Below are 17,551 nucleotides of genomic sequence, written 5' to 3' on the forward strand. Positions count from 1 at the left end.
GGGTTCTAATGTCGGCTCTGCTACTTCTCTGCTGTGTGATCTTGGGCAAGTCATTCACATCACTTCTCTGGCCCTCAGTTCCCCTATCTGAAAAATGGCGATTAAGACTGTGAGTCCCATGTGGGATAAGGACTGTGTCCAACCTTGTAACTACCCCAGCGCTTAGTACATTACCTGGGACATAGAAAGCACTTAACAAATACCATAAGAAATGAAATCAGTGGTATTTATTCAATCAATCAACAGACTGATTTTATTTATTGAGCACTTACTGTATGCAGAACATCGTACCAACCTTTGGAAGAGTACGAAATAACAGAGTCGGTAGACGCCGCATTCCCTGTCCACAACAAGCTTACAATCTAGAGAGGGAGAGAGACGTTAATCGAAATAAATGAATTAGGGAGATGTACATAGGTGTTGTGGGGATGAGGGAGGGGTGGATAAAAGGTACAAATCCAAGTGAAAGGGTGATGCAGAAGGGAGAGGGAGAAGAGGGAGTGAGGGCTTAATCATGGAAGGCCACTTGGAGGAAATATGCTTTCAATAAGGCTTTGAAGGTGGGGACAGTTATCGTCTGTTGCATATGAAGAGGGTGGGCATTCCAGGCCAGAGTCAGAACATGGGCTAAAGGTCAGTGGCGAGATAGATGAGATTGAGGTGCAGTGCGCAGGTTGGCACTAGAGGAGTGAAGTGTGCAGGCTGAGCTGAAGTTAGGAAATCAGGGAGACAAAGTGGGAGGGGGCAAAGTGATTGAGTGCCATAAAGCTAGTGATCGGACTTTCTGTCTGATGCAGAGGTGGATGGGAAACCACTGGAGGTTCTTGAGGAGTGGGGAAATCTGGACTGAGCGCTGTGGTGGAAAAAAGCTCCGAGCAGCAGAGTGAAGTATAGACTGGAGCGGGAAGAGACAGGAGGCAGTGAGGTCAGCAAGGATGCTGCCACGGTAATCAAGGTGGGATAGGAAAAGAGCTTGGATTAAAATGTTAGGAGTTCGAGTGCTTACTGTGCGCAGAGGACTGTATTCAACTCAATTCATTCGTATTTACTGAGTGTAAGGGCTTACTGTACTAAGTGCTTGTGAGTGCAATATAACAATAAACAGACACATCCCCTGCCCCCAACGAGCTCACAGTCTAGAGGACGAGCTTACTCTACTAAGACTTTAGGAGAGTATTATTGCTATTGTTCTTGTCTGTCCGTCTCCCCCAATTAGACTGTAAACCCATCAAAGGGCAGGGACTGTCTCTATCTGTGACCAATTTGTACATTCCAAGCACTTAGTACAGTGCTCTGCACATAGTAAGCACTCAATAAATACTATTGAATGAATGAATGAATGAGTACAATAGATTAGAATTGTTAGATATGATCCCAACCGTCAAGGAGTTTACAATCTAGTGAAGGCCACTATGGCTTTGGACCAGAATGCTAGTGGGGCTTTTGGGAGATTGACCGAGTTTGGTCTGTGAAAGCGTGGGGTGGCTGTGAGACCTAGACATCCATTTCCTGAAGCAGTTTCACCAGTATTACCCTTGGACCAACGTTAACATCAAATTGCAGGATAAAACCACCAACAAAGAAATCCTGGAACCCAGCCAACACAGGGGCAGTGAGGCAGTGCTCACTGCAGTCCAGCTCCACAGGGCAGACTTGTGAGGAGGATGGAAGGCAACAGGATGCATAGGCAGCTGTGGACTGAGGAACTGACGGGCTTTACCAGGTCTTGTTTTGTCTTATGCCGTCGAGTCGTCTCCGACCCATAGCGATGCCATGGACACATCTCTCCCAGAGTACCCCATCGCCATCTGGAATCGTTCTGGTAGTGGATCCATAGAGTTTTCTTGGCAAAAATATGGATGTGGTTTACCATCGCCTCCTTCCTCGCAATAAACTGGAGTCTCCACCCTCGACTCTCTCCCATGCCACTGCTGCCCAGCATGGGTGAGTTTTGACTTGTAGCAGATTGCCTTCCATTCGCTAGCCACTGGCCAAGCTAGGAATGGAATGGACAGGCCTCTGCTTGACTCTCCCTCCCTTAGCCAAGACTGGTAGAGGACTGGAAACTCTCCAGGTGTGACTCCAAGAGGCTTTAATGGGTAAGGAGGGCAAAGTCACCAATTTAAAGACACAGTGAAACACAGTTTCACACAGTTTCAAAGTGGCGGAGGACTGTTGGGAGATCACGGTAGCAGACAGTCATGTGGGTGTCATGTAAGGCAGTCAGGAGATGGGTGTCTCTTCTTGGGCAGAGGTTTTGTGGGACGGCAGTGATTGCCAATATCACACGTCAGTGCAGCGGCCGGGAACTATGGATGCACGCAGTGGGAAGTGTGTGTGGCCTTTAGAGAAGTAGCATGGCCAAATGGGTAGAGCACGGGCCTAGGAGTCAGAAGGACCTGGGTCTACTCCCGGCTCTGCCATTTATCTGGTGTGACCTCGGGCAAGTCACTTCACTTCCCTGGGCCTCAGTTCCCTCATCTATTAAATGGGGATTAAGACTGTGAGTGCTGTGTGGATCAGGCACCCTGTCCAACCTGATTAGCTTGTATCTACCCCAGCACATAGTACAGTGCCTGGTACATAGGAAGCACTTAACAAATACCACTTTAAAAAAAAAGTGGCATTCTGACATTAGCCTTTTCAGCCACTGACACGCATGGAAAGGATCTCATCGCCAGTAGCGTCAACTTCAAAAATGAAAGACTTTTTAAAGATCAGCATCTCTTTGTGGACAATACAGGAAATGCATAAAGAATTTGCAGATGTTATGTATTCATTCATTCATTCAATAGTATTTATTGAGCGCTTACTATGTGCAGAGCACTGTACTAAGCGCTTGGGATGAACAAGTCGGCAACAGATAGAGACAGTCCCTGCCGTTTGACGGGCTTACAGTCTAATCGGGGGAGACGGACAGACAAGAACAATGGCACTAAACAGCGTCAAGGGGAAGAACATCTCGTAAAAACAATGGCAACTAAATAGAATCGAGGCAATGTACAATTCATTAACAAAATAAATAGGGTAACGAAAATATATACAGTTGAGCGGACGAGTACAGTGCTGTGGGGATGACAAGGGAGAGGTGGAGGAGCAGAGGGAAAAGGGGAAAAAGAGGGTTAAGCTGCAGAGAGGTAAAGGGGGGATGGCAGAGGGAGTAGAGGGAGAAGAGGAGCTCAGTCTGGGAACGCCTCTTGGAGGAGGTGAGTTTTAAGTAGGGTTTTGAAGAGGGAAAGAGAATCAGTTTGGCGGAGGTGAGGAGGGAGGGCGTTCCAGGACCGCGGGAGGATGTGACCCAGGGGTCGACGGCGGGATAGGCGAGACCGAGGGACGGTGAGGAGGTGGGCAGCAGAGGAGCGGAGCGTGCGGGGTGGGCGGTAGAAAGAGAGAAGGGAGGAGAGGTAGGAAGGGGCAAGGTGACGGAGAGCCTTGAAGCCTAGAGTGAGGAGTTTGGTTTGGAGCGGAGGTTGATAGGCAACCACTGGAGTTGTTTAAGAAGGGGAGTGACATGCCCAGATCGTTTCTGCAGGAAGATGAGCCGGGCAGCGGAGTGAAGAATAGACTGGAGCGGGGTGAGAGAGGAGGAAGGGAGGTCAGAGAGAAGGCTGACACAGTAGTCTAGCCGGGATATAACGAGAGCCCGTAAGAGTAAGGTAGCCGTTTGGGTGGAGAGGAAAGGGCGGATCTTGGCGATATTGTAAAGGTGAAACCGGCAGGTCTTGGTAACGGATAGGATGTGTGGGGTGAACGAGAGAGACGAGTCAAGGATGACACCGAGATTGCGGGCCTGAGAGACGGGAAGGATGGTCGTGTCATCCACGGTGATAGAGAAGTCTGGGAGAGGACCGGGTTTGGGAGGGAAGATGAGGAGCTCAGTCTTGCTCATGTTGAGTTTTAGGTGGTGGGCCGACATCCAGGTGGAGACGTCCTGGAGGCAGGAGGAGATGCGAGCCTAAAGGGAGGGGGAGAGGACGGGGCGGAGATGTAGATCTGCGTGTCATCTGCGTAGAGATGGTAGTCAAAGCCGTGAGAGCGAATGAGTTCACCCAGGGAGTGAGTGTAAATGGAGAACAGAAGAGGGCCAAGAACTGACCCTTGAGGAACTCCAACAGTTAAAGGATGGGAGGGGGAGGAGGCTTCAGCGAAGGAGACCGAGAATGACCGGCCAGAGAGGTAAGAGGAGAACCAGGAGAGGACAGAGTCCATGAAGCCAAGGTGAGATAAGGTATGGAGGAGGAGGGGATGGTCGACAGTGTCAAAGGCAGCAGAGAGGTCAAGGAGGATTAGAATAGAGTAGGAGCCATTGGATTTGGCAAGAAGGAGGTCACGGGTGACCTTAGAGAGAGCAGTCTCGGTTGAGTGGAGGGGACGGAAGCCAGATTGGAGGGGGTCTAGGAGAGAATGGGAGTTAAGGAATTCTAAGCATCCATTGTAGATGACTCGTTCTAGGATTTTGGAAAGGAAGGGTAGTAGGGAGATAGGGCGATAACTGGAGGGGGAAGTGGGGTCGAGAGCGGGTTTTTTTAGGATGGGGGAGACGTGGGCATCTTTGAAGGCAGAGGGGAAGGAGCCCTTGGAGATTGAGTGGTTAAAAATAGAAGTTAAGGAAGGTAGGAGGGCAGGGGCGATGGTTTTAATAAGGTGAGAGGGAATGGGGTCCGAGGCGCAGGTGGAGGGGGTGGCACTTGCGAGGAGGGAGGAGATCTCCTCTGAGGATACTGCAGGGAAGGATGGGAAAGTAGGGGAGAGGGTTGGTGGGGGGGAGGGGAGAGGCGGAGGGGTGACTTTGGGGAGCTCAGACCTGATCGTGTTGATTTTCGTGAGGAAATAGGTGGCCAGATCATTGGGGGTGAGAGATGGGGGAGGGGGAGGAACAGGGGGCCTAAGGAGAGAGTTAAAGGTCCGGAACAATCGGCGGGGGTGACGGGCATGGGTGTCGATGAGGGAGGAGAAGAAGCTTTGCCTGGCGGAGGAGAGGGCAGAGTTAAGGCAGGAAAGGATAAATTTGAAGTGTGTGAGGTCGGCTTGGTGCTTGGACTTTCGCCAGCAGCGCTCAGCAGCTCGAGCATAGGAGCGTAGGAGGCGGACGGAGGAGGTGATCCAGGGCTGTGGGTTAGTGGAGTGAGAGCGGCGGAGGGAAAGGGGGGCGAGAGAGTCGAGATGAGTAGAGAGGGTGGAGTTGAGAGCGGAGACCTGATCATCGAGAGTGGGAAGAAAGGACAGCGCGGCAAGGTGAGGAGAGATGCTATTGGAAAGACGGATGGGATCGAGAGAGCGGAGGTCTCTGTGGGGCAGTAGCGAAGATTTGCAGAGGGAGGGAGTGTGAGAGATGAGGCAGGTGAGAAGGTTATGGTCAGAGAGAGGGATTTCAGAGTTGGTGAGGGAGGAGATAGTGCAGCGGTAGGAGATGACGAGATCGAGGGTGTGACCGAGTTGGTGAGTGGGCGCGGTATAGAAGTGGGATCTTTTGTTTTCAATGTTAGAAATGGGTCTCCCTGCAAAATGTTTCAAAATGAGTGCCCAAGGGAGAAGAAAAAAGTCTCCTTACTGGTTGCCCGGAAGTCACCCCCATCTTTAGCATCTCCTTTAGCTTTGGGTAGATGAAATAGCCAAGAGATATTCATTCGGGGACAAACCATGTCATATAGTCGAGAAGCAGCATGGCCTAGTGAAGTGAGAGCACGGGCCTGGGAGTCAGAAGGACCTGGGTTCTAATCCCAACCTCTGCCACTTGTCAGCTGTGTGACCTTGGACAAGTCACTTCACTTCTCTGGGCCTCAGTTACCTCATCTATGAAAGGGGGATTAATAATAATGATGACATTTGTTAAGCGCTTACTATTGCACTGTTCACTGTTCTAAGCGCTGGGGTAGATAACAAGGTAATCAGGTTGTCCCACATGGGGCTCACAGTCTTCATCCCCATTTTACAGATGAGGTAATTGAGGCACAGAGAAGTTAAGTGACTTGCCCAAAGTCACACAGCCAAGTGGCAGAATAGGGAGTAGAACCCACGACCTCTGATTCCCAAGCCTGAGCTCTTTCCACTAAGCCATGCTGCTTCAAGATTGCGAGCCACATGTGGGGCAGAGACTGTGTCCAATCCAATTTGCTTGCATCCACCCCAGCGCTTAGAACAGTGCCCAGCACATAGTAATCGCTTAACATACACCACAGTTATTATTACACAATCGAGAAACATAGAGCAGCACAAGCAGGGAATAGAGAAGGTTTGCCTGTTTGCAGCAGGGGCAGTTGGAGACAGAATAATTACATCCCCTCATAACAATTCCATTTTCTAACCCAAGCCAGGATGATCTTAACACTACACTAATGACTACGGCGAAGTAGGCCATAATATATCAAAACGCAGTAGACTGGAAATCCTGCAGATTTGTGTAATGAGAACTTTTATTGTCATTTGGGAGGTCGAAGTGTTTTATTTAAGCAATTCTAAATGTTGAAATGTTCAAAGTAAAATATCAGTGGTTGTTAACAGTAATGATTTTTAAATCAGGATCATTAACCAAACAGATTACTGAAAGAATTGACGATAAATGTGGTTGCAATAACCTATCAGTTTAGAAGGGTGTTTATTTTGATGAAGAAATATTGATTAGGAGATTGAAGAGTTCAAGATCAAAAATGTCGATTTCCAACTTTTAAGCAGATGGATTCTACTGGGAAAGTAAGCTTAAAGTATTATCGACTGCATCTCCTCACTCCTTACCCCCAATAAGGTTGAACTGATTCAGAACACATTAACTTTACAGGGATTTCATGACAAGTTGAGACTCACCCAGTGGCAGCAGGTTGGGGTGGGGAAGTCGGGGCGGGTAATAGGAAGATCCGATTTGGGGCTCTATAATTTCAGTGGGGAGGTACCGTGCTGTGCAACTCTATGGCAATTGAGGAGGAGAAGAAACCGTGTGTCTTCATCTCTCTGAGAGACCCCAGTGTGGCAGGCAGAATTCCACCATAATGCTTGTATTCATTTATCATTTTTGGTTCGTTGCTGGAGAAATCAGGTGGTAAGTAATTTTGCATCTGATTATTAAGTGTTTAGAAATCTGTAAATGCGAGATCATTTGCGAACAACGTTGATTTCCCCAAAGTCTTATTACTGCCATCAATTCTGCTGTCCTAGGATTGGCCAAACTACTACTTAAGGAAGAATTTCGTCTGGGAATGGGTTGTTGGGATTCCTGTCGTAACAGAGAAAAACGGCCTTCTTTATTTGTTTACCATCCCAGATGAAGGCGTAGGAGGAGAGGATGAGATGATACGTTTGTTCGAGAGCTACTAAAAAGCGGTATTCTCTGCTACAAGGATCCTCTAAAATAGCCTGGGTTTTCACTAAGTATATGTTTAGCATGTGCTCACACAGTCAAGGATATGAAAAATGACATTCTCTTCTCAGAAAAGACTCTGATAAAAATCCTCTAAATGCATTTAGAGACTGTGGAAAAAGTTAACTCGGCTAGTAGTAGCCTTACATTGATTGAATACCGGATGTAACTTGATAAGCACTAGAGTTCAAGCAATCGGTTCCCTTTACATAGATTAGCCCTGGAAGGCTAGCCCAAAAGGCATAGATATTGCTCCAACCTCTTTAGCACTTCCCTGTGAATAATTACACATCAAATATGTAAATCAGAAACTGCTGAATGTACATAGATTCCACAAACAAACACAAGTGCATTTTCAAGAGAGACTTTAATTTCCCTTCTTCTCATCCTAATTGACAACATTCATAGAAGGAGCACAATTTGAGGATTATAAAAGTCAGGAAAATGAAATACAGAGACAGTCTGAATCATATAATATGTTTCCTCTTTCATTAAAGGAATGAAATATTGTCAGTGCCCTTTATAGTTTTAATTAAGTATGTCAGTCTAATGCTTAGTTGAGAGAAGTATGCAAATGAGTGTTCCTTTTCAAGGCCAAAACTAAATGAACACAGCACTCTCATACAGTACCATCTTAATTAAGTTTTGGTGCAGAGGTCTAATGGATTAGGTCATAAATATTATAGGTACAGTATTCTTTATTTTACCTAGAAAGTGATTTCCAAAACAAAGCCCGGTCCCTGCATTCGAGGTATTAAAAGCTCTGCTGGAGCTAGTTCAACTGCCAGGAAAGAGTGGAGGAGGGAAGAGGAAAGGGGAGGGAGAGAGGGAAGGGAAAGAGAGGGGAGGTGGGCGGGAAAGGAGATGGAAGGGAGATTGAGGGAAAGGGAATGGAGGGGAAATTGAGGGAAGGGAAATGGGGGGTGGAAAGTGAGATGAGGGAGGGGGAAATGAGGGAGCGCAGGAAAAAAGTAAGGGAAAAGAGGGGAGAGGGAAGGAGGGTGAAAGGGAGGAATGGAGGAGAGGGAAAATCCAGAAGAAAGGGAAGAGGTGTGGCTGAGCAGATAGAGCCTGGGACTGCCACATGTCTGCTATGTGACCTTGGGTAAGTCACTTAACTTCTCTGTGCCTCAGTTACCTCATGTGTAAAATGGGATAAGAGCATGAGCCCCATGTGGGACAGGGACTGTGGCCAACCTGATTAACCTGTATCTACCCCAGCGCTCAGAACAGCGCTTGGCACATAGTAAGTACTTAACAAGTATCATAATTATTAATTATTCTTATGAGGGGTTAGTGAATGAGGAAAAGAAGGGGAAGAGGGGAAGAGGGAAAACAGGGAACGGGAAGAGGGGGAGAAGGAAGGGAATGTGTTTGTTTATTGTTATATTGTACTCTCCAACTCTTTCAAATTGTACTTTCCAAGCACTTAATACAGTGCTCTGCATACAGTAAGCACTCAATAAATATGATTGAATGAATGAACTCTTGCAAGTGCTTAGTACAGTGCTTTGAACACAGTATGCACTCAATAAATATGACTGAATGAATGAATGAATCCAGTGTTTAGAACAGTGCTTGGCACATAGTAAACACTTAACAAATACCATCATCATCAGCATAAAGGGTAGAGAGGGAGGGAGGGGAGTGGGGAGAGCAAGAAAAGCAGGTGGGAGGAGCAGCATGAAGTAGTGGCTTGAGCCCGGGCCTGGGAGTCAGGTCATGGGTTCTAATCCCGACTCTGCTACTTGTCTGCTGTGTGACCTTGGGCAAGGCACTCCACTTCTCTGGGCCTCAGTTCCCTCCTCTGTAAAACGGGGATTGAGACGATGAGCCCCATGTGGGACAGGGACTGCGTCCAACCCCATTTGGGCTTAGTACAGTGTCTGGCCCGTAGGAAGCAAGTAACAAATGCCATAATCAAGCATTATTAACAAATCCCATTTTGCAAAAAAAAAAAGGAGGGACGGCGCTGCGGCGGAAGGGGCCTCGGTCACTTCTCCTTCCCTCGTCGGAGACTTTCCCTTTCAGAAACCAAGCCGACAGCTCAGCCCATGCCCACCTTTCCCCAAAGCGTGGTAGGTCCCCTGGAACGACAGACCCCTCTCCTCTCCCCTCTTATTTCTCAGCTTAGTACAGTGCTTGGCACCCGGTAAGGGCTTAACAAATAGCATGAAAAAAAAGGACTTGGGTTCTAAATCCAGTTCCACTCATCTGCTGCGTGACCTTGGCCAAGTCGCTTCGCTTCTTCGTACCTTGGCTCCCTCGTCTGCAAAATGGGGATTCGATACCTGTTCTCCCTCCTACTTTAACTACAAGTTCCACGTGGGACCAGATCATCTTCTATCTACCCCAGGGCTCAGTATAGTACTTGACACACAGTGAGCTCTTAATAAATACCACGATTATTAGATGGTAAAAAGAACATTTCTTGCCATGCGCTTATATATTCTGATCGGATAACAGCCAATCCGCTGTTCATCCAGTCATTTTTTCACACTGCCAAGAGACAAAATACAGTACTGGGCTAGAGTGAGCACTGTCTGATCCAATATCACATTTTCTATATTCTTTGGTTCTGGCATCTTCGATCGTAGGCTCAAGGAGAGAGGGGATTGTATCTATTTAACCTGCCTTACTTTGCATGAAGTTAGTTGTCCGGCTCACGCAAATAATCACTTAATAAGTGTTTCTGTTGATTCTGCATAAATCTGGTTCTGCCTCCAGTTTGTAGACACCATCGGGATTTGACCTCTGACAGTGAGTCTCAGGCCCCAAGGTAAGATGGGAGAAGTTGAATTTGACTGGAGCAAGGACAGAGGGGCAGCGAAGGCGCCTGGGAAATTGAAAGTCACTACCGCCCAGGCCCTTAATACATCTCGCAGTATGGGTAATTAGATCAGCAAATGTCATGAATTATGGCAGCCTGCAATAACTAGGTCCCATTTGACAAAATGCCTTCCTCTCCGGGAATGGATAAATAGGTGATGAGGAGACATCCGTTAAATGCCGTAAGGATGCAGAAGGGCCCTTCGAATAAGCTGCTAATAGACAGCAGGCACTGTGGTCACTGTGGAAGTAGAGGGACATTCATTCGATAGTATTTATTGAGCGCTTACTATGTGCAGAGCACTGTACTAAGCGCTTGTAATGAACAAGTTGGCAAGAGATAGAGACAGTCCCTGCCGTTTTACGGGCTTACAGTCTAATCGGGGGAGACAGACAGACAAGAACAATGGCAATGAATAGAGTCAAGGGGAAGAATATCTCATAAAAACAATGGCAACTAAATAGAATCAAGGCGATGTACATTTCATTAACAAAATTAACAAAATAAATAGAGTAATGAAAATATATACAGTTGAGCAGATGAGTACAGTGCTGAGGGGATGGCAAGGGAGAGGGGGAGGAGCAGAGGGAAATGGGGGGAAAAGAGGGTTAAGCTGCGGAGAGGTGAAGGGGGGTGGTAGAGGGAGTAGAGGGAGAAGGGGAGCTCAGTCTGGGAAGGCCTCTTGGAGGAGGTGAGTTTTAAGTAGGGTTTTGAAGAGGGGAAGAGAATCAGTTTGGCGGAGGTGAGGAGGGAGGGCGTTCCAGGACCGCGGGAGGACGTGGCCCAGGGGTCGACGGCGGGATAGGCGAGACCGAGGGACGGTGAGGAGGTGGGAGGCAGAGGAGTGGAGCGTGCGGGGTGGGCAGTAGAAAGAGAGAAGGGAGGAGAGGTAGGACGGGGCAAGGTGATGTAGAGCCTCGAAGCCTAGAGTGAGGAGTTTTTGTTTGGAGCGGAGGTCGATAGGCAACCACTGGAGTTGTTTAAGAAGGGGAGTGACGTGCCCAGATCGTTTCTGCAGGAAGATGAGCCGGGCAGCGGAGTGAAGAATAGACTGGAGCAGGGCGAGAAAGAAGGAAGGGAGATCAGAGAGAAGGCTGACACAGTAGTCTAGCCGGGATATAACGAGAGCCCGTAGCAGTAAGGTAGCCATTTGGATGGAGAGGAAAGGGCGGATCTTGGCGATATTGTAAAGGTGAAACCGGCAGGTCTTGGTGATGGATTGGATGTGTGGAGTGAACAAGAGAGACGAGTCAAGGATGACAGCGAGATTGCGGGCCTGAGAAATGGGAAGGATGGTCGTGCCATCCACGGTGATAGGGAAGTCTGGGAGAGGACCAGGTTTGGGAGGGAAGATGAGGAGCTCAGTCTTGCTCATGTTGAGTTTTAGGTGGCGGGCCGACATCCAGGTGGAGACGTCCCGGAGGCAGGAGGAGATGCGAGCCTGAAGGGAGGGGGAGAGGACGGGGCGGAGATGTAGATCTGTGTGTCATCTGCGTAGAGATGGTAGTCAAAGCCATGAGAGCGAATGAGTTCACCAAGGGAGTGAGTGTAAATGGAGAACAGAAGAGGGCCAAGAACTGACCCTTGAGGAACTCCGACAGTTAAAGGATGGGAGGGGGAGGAGGCGCCAGCGAAGGAGACCGAGAATGACTGGCCAGAGAGATAAGAGGAGAACCAGGAGAGGACGGAGTCCGTGAAGCCAAGGTGAGATAAGGTATGGAGGAGGAGGGGATGGTCGACAGTGTCAAAGACAGCAGAGAGGTCAAGGAGGATTAGAAACAACCATTTTAATGTCTCTGACGGGAGTCAAGGAAGCAGTACCTTGGGCTCCTGATGGGAACTAAGATGAGAGCCATCTAGAGAGTAAAGGGTCAGGTCATTGGTTCTCATGGTGTATTGTACTCCAAGTGTAATAAGGTGTGACGTGTTTGGAGAGATAGAATAGTTTGTGTATATTCACCTATGTCAAAGGCCCCAGGGACAATCACTTGTCATTGTCCCCACTCCCTGGAGAAGATGAAAAAAAGAGAAAACCGAGAATTTTCTTGACAGCACGCATCCCAAAATCTCAAGTACAGGGAACTGAGATGAAATTGGGCCCAGAGAGTCGCCTAGTCTAGCGACAGGGAGAGTGATATTTTTGGTCATTTTAGCTTTAGAATCCAGGGGCTGTTCCCTTCTTATGTGCTTGGAGCTGACCTGCGGGACTGAGATCTCAGCGTGACCCATCCCACTCCTGGTCACTCCTCGCCATGACTCCAGACTTGGCATAGGGAGTGACCAACCCTGGTGGCCAATCTGTGCTGCTGGGCACCCACAGAGATTATGGGCCAACTATCCATACCTGAATACCTAAGATCTAGCTCACGCCCAGATCTCTTTTTCCTTCTTCCTCTTCTCCGTAAATTATTTTTGGGTCTGCTTCTCCCACCAAGCTGGTAGCTCCTGGAGGGCAGTGATCATGTCTATCGATGTTTTCCTATCATCATATCATGCCCTCCCAAGTGTTCAGTACAGTGCTCTGCACACAGTGGACTGGAAGCTCCTTGAGGGCAGGGATCATCTTTACTCTCTCTTGTGCTCTCTCAAATGCTCAGTACGGTGCTCTGCACACAGTAGACTGTAAGCTCCTTAAGGGCAGGGATCACATTTATCGTCTCTGTCATACCCTCCCAAGTGCTCCGTACAGGGCTGTGCATGTAGGTGCTCAGTAAGTACTATCAATTGATTGATTGATCAATAGAAACAATGATATGGACCACAACCTAAGAAGGCACTGTAGGCACATGAATTACAGATGCTTGGGAAGGAGGACCTGGATTCCACCCAAAACCCAGATTACTGGAGGTAGACGAAGGAACAGGAGGAGTGCTAGGGAACTCCTGGAGGTCAGTAATCTTTTTATACTAATTTTTTTAAGGGCGTTTATTAGACTATGTGTTGACTATGTGTCAAGCACTGTTCAAAGCACTGGGGTAGATACAAGTAGATCAGGTAATCAGGTTTGACATCATCACAACAATAATAATAATAATAATTATGGTATGCATTAAGTGCTTACTATGTGCCAGGCACAGTACTAAGTACTGAGGTGGATACGAGCAAATCGGGTTGGACACAGTCCCGGTCCCACATGGCATAGTGGCAAGATCATGGGCTTGGGAGTCAGAGGTCATGGGTTCTAATCCCAGCTCCGCCACTTGTCTGCTGTGTGACCTTAGGCAAGTCACTTCTCTGTGCCTCAGTTACCTCAGCTGTAAAATGGGGGTTGAGACTGTGAGTTCCATGTGGGACAGGGATGGTGTCCAACCATTACCTCGTATCTACCCCAGCACTTAGCACAGTGCTTGGTACATAGTAAGTGCCTAATTACTACAATTATTATTACTTATTATTATTATGATTAATCCCCATTTTACAGATGAGATAACTGAGGCACAGAGAAGTTAAGTAACTTGCCCAAGGCCACACAGCAGACAAGTGGCAGATCTGGGATTAGAACCCCTGACCTTCTGACTCCCAAGCCCGTGCTCTTTCCCTTAAGCCAACCTGGCAGTCCTGTTCCCACATGGGTCTCCCGATCTAAGTGGGAGGGAGAACAGGTATTGAGTCCCCATTTTACAGATGAGGAAACAGGCACAGAGTAGTGAAGTGACTTGTCCAAGCTCACACAGCAGGCAAGTGGCAGAGCCTAGATTAGAACCCAGGTCCTCTGACTCCTAGGCCCCTTCTCTATCCACTCGGCCACACTGCTTCTCTATGCCTGAAGACCTCTCCTGGGTGTGTTGAGGGAAAGGAAGAATACAGAGTCGGGAGTGGGAGGTGAGGAGGGAGGGGATTGAACATCAAGCCAATGGATGGGTGATCTGATCCCCCAAACCATTCTGTTCTCCCATCAGGCCATGAGCTTCACCCCTCAAAGGCAGACGCATGTTGGGGCATTAGCCCTCCAGGCCCAGCAGAACTTCAGGTTTCATGGGGCGTGAGCCAGTCATTAGGAAGGAAGACACCCTATACAAGCAAGATCCTCAGTGGATGATGATATTCATTGTGGGCTGTGGTTCCTACTCCCCATAGCCAAATAAATTGGAGACCATTTGAAACGTGGTCGCTTTCTTGGTGGTCTTCCTTCCCCCCGTGGCCCTTCTGACCTGGCCCCATCTGATCGAGTCTCTGCTGGGGCTGCTGGACTGAAGTGGGAGACAGGTGGTGATGATGGTCCAGGAGGAAGGGGATGCAGAGGAGGAGGAGGCCTGTCAGTGCTGCCCTTTGCCCTCTCCCCTTTCAACCTTTCCCCTCCTTCCCCATCCACCCCTTTCTTTTTTCCTCCCATCTCCCATTCTCCTTTCTCCCTTATCTCTCCTTCTCTTTCTCTTCTCCTCCCCGTCCCTCTTCTCTCTTCCCCGCTTCTCCTCTCTCCCTTCTCCCTTTCCTCTCCCACCCCCAATTCTGGCTACTTCCCCACCCCTTGGGTCCTCTTACCCCTCACCCTCCAGGTTGAGTCCTTTATTTCAGTCCCCTAGCTCCGAGAATCCCACTAGGTATGTCAAGACACACACACACACACACACACACTCATGCACACACGGACAGACCTCCCCTTCAGCAAATCCAGGTCTCATGGAGACACGAGACCTCAGCACTTTGCTGGGTGTCGGGCCTCCTGGCTTCTATTCTTGGTTCAGCCCCTTGATTCCCCACAGGGAAGAGAAATCCAGATGAGAAGGTGGAAGGGCTGGTGATGGAGGGGAGAGGTGAGAAATGGGAGGCTCAGAAGCTGGGGGAGAGAAGATGAAAGAAAAAGGGGGAAATATCGGGAGGAGGGAAGGGAATTTGGCTTGTGGGGCATGACTGAGGAAAGAGGAGTCCTGAAGATACCCCCAAATGGGGTCAAGGACCCCCACACCCCCTCCAGAGAAGACCTAGGAACAATTGACAGAGCAATCAGCTGTGGGACCCCCTGCTAGTAGAGAAGACTTGTGGCTAGAGCTTTCCCCAGAACCCGAGAGACAAACCCTGAAGCTCAGAGACTACCTCAGGCAGCCCAGATTGCTGATGCAGACCAGTGGTGAGCACATTCACCTCACACACAAACGGTCCCCCTTTCGAAACCAGGCGGAAACATATTTTTCCCTCTAGATGGTGAGCTCCCTGAGGGAGGGGATTGTCTCTCTTTATTGCTGCACTGTGATTTCCCAAGCTCTTAGTACAATGTTCTGCAGTAAGCGCTCAGTAAATGTGATTGAATGAATGAAAATCCTCTTCTACAGAGGGGGTGGAGAAGCGGGCAGCTAAAGAGCTGAAGAGGCTGGGAGGTGGCTAAGCCATCAATCAATCAATGGTACCGAGCACTTACTTTCATTCATTCAATCATATTTATTGAGCACTTACCGTGTGCAGATCACTGTACTAAGCATTTGGGAAAGTCCAACACAATAGAGTTCCCTGCCCACAATGAGCTTACAGTCTAGAGGGACAGAGAGGCATTAAAAGAAATACATAAATTACGGGTATGTACATAAGTACTGTAGGGATTGCTGAACTTCATCCAGTGACCCAAACAAATCCCTGGCTTCTATAGCCAAACTGTTCAGTTCGTACTCGTCCAGCTCTGAGCCCCTGCCCAAACTCATTTACCCCGGAGAGTGCATTCCCTGCTCTTCTCTGCCATTCTTCTCTCTCCCCTCCAACAGTAGAGCTGAAACCTACCTCCCTAAACTCCTCAAATTTCCACCCAAACTCTGTCCTCCCCCAGTCTCTCTCATCACTGTAGACAATTTCACTATCCTTCCTGCCTCACCAGCTTGTCACCTTGATGTCATCCTCAAATCATCTCGTTCCACTCACATATTCAACCTGTAATCAAATCATGTTGGCTCTACCTTCACAACCTCACCCCTGTCATCTCTGGGCCTCGGTTTCCTCATCTGGAATATGAGCTTTAGCATCCTACCTTCTTAGATGATGAACCCCATGTGGGACAGTGCTCAGTACCTTGTGAGCACTTAATACATGCCCTAATAAAAGTCACAGTCATGACATCACACTAGGCAACTTTAACATTGACTTTTCTGCAACCACCCCTATTACTTATGTATATTTCGATCCCTGCACACCAATTCATCTACTCAGCTTTCTAGATTCCTGCTATTACCAGTTATTGCTCTGTTCCTCTTAATAACGCTACCTGTAAGTAATTTCTATCTGTCCATCTTCCCCATTAGATTGTAAGCCCTCTGAGGGCAGAGACCGTGCACTTTCCTGAGCAGCGGGGAGAATATAGAGAAGTACAGTGCTGTCTGCTCATTGGAGGGACACAATAAAAAGTCCCGCTCAATTGACTTTTGACCTTGTTGAGGCTTGACCCATCCTCAAAGGCTTTTGATAATAATATCAGAGTACTATCAAAATGATTCTAATCAATTAGAAGAAAAAAATCATTTGCCGGATGTATTGCAATTGAGATTGGGGGATGCTTTTAGGGCTTTTGTGATTCTCATTTCTCTTCCCTGAAAATAAATTCTTCCTATGTTTTGCTCCATCTATTGTCGGCAAAGTATATATGTTAACTTTAAAAGTAATTTATTTTCATTCATATATATTGTAAGTTACGTGCCTACTCAAGTAAAACATAGTTGTAGTTTAATTCTAACAGTGATGAATTACTGGAGTGAATTCATGCAAACAGGGAAATTGAAATTAAATTCATCACACCAAGAAAAACACTTCCTACCCATGTGAATTAGCAGCTTTTCTGCTAAAATCAATTTGTTTTGGTAAATTATGCAAAAATCCTCAAAGGACTTAGGTAGGTAATTTATTATACTCTTGGCTGTTTCATAATGTTAGAAAATAAAATTTATTCACACAGTATTAGATGGCATAAGCTGAGAGTTTTAGTGACAATTTTTGTTTATTACCATTAATCTAACTTGTCTGAACTGACAGGACTCCCACAGTATGTGAGAAAGACTCTTGTTATAAGTTGTACACTGTAAAACACTGTGAACCTGCTCTTCCTTTGAGTAAGGACTGATAATTTGCTTGCATAGGCTATGGCCAGGGTCCGTGTTTTGCATGAAGAATATAGCTTGAATTTTGGCATTCTAAAATGGTGAAATTTCCTGGCTAATGAGCATGTGGCTAGAACCCTTCACCTGTCTACTACCCAGCGTTTGGAGTCCTTTGTAGATAATGGGCTCGTTTGTCAGTCTGTTGTTTTCAGCCGAGATACTGCCAAGACTCCTCAAGGCCCAGAAAAAAGGATTGGGGGAGATGGAAATTGCATCTGAGAATCAGTGTTCAGATTATCCCTGAATGGGTTTGGGAAATGACCTACCAACCCCCTGTTCCTCAATGGAATTGATTAA

At 47.7% G+C, this 17,551-nt stretch overlaps 1 non-coding gene across 1 annotated transcript; it reads right to left on the bottom strand.

Annotated features, from left to right (window-relative positions):
• Positions 1–1,954: 1,954 nt before the first annotated feature.
• Positions 1,955–2,092, bottom strand: LOC114806823. The gene has a single exon (XR_003754881.1). It is a non-coding gene; the product is annotated as a small nucleolar RNA SNORA7 (small nucleolar RNA).
• Positions 2,093–17,551: the final 15,459 nt, after the last annotated feature.

Source organism: Ornithorhynchus anatinus, chromosome X1 (assembly GCF_004115215.2).
Source record: "Ornithorhynchus anatinus isolate Pmale09 chromosome X1, mOrnAna1.pri.v4, whole genome shotgun sequence".
Classification (NCBI taxonomy): domain Eukaryota; kingdom Metazoa; phylum Chordata; class Mammalia; order Monotremata; family Ornithorhynchidae; genus Ornithorhynchus; species Ornithorhynchus anatinus.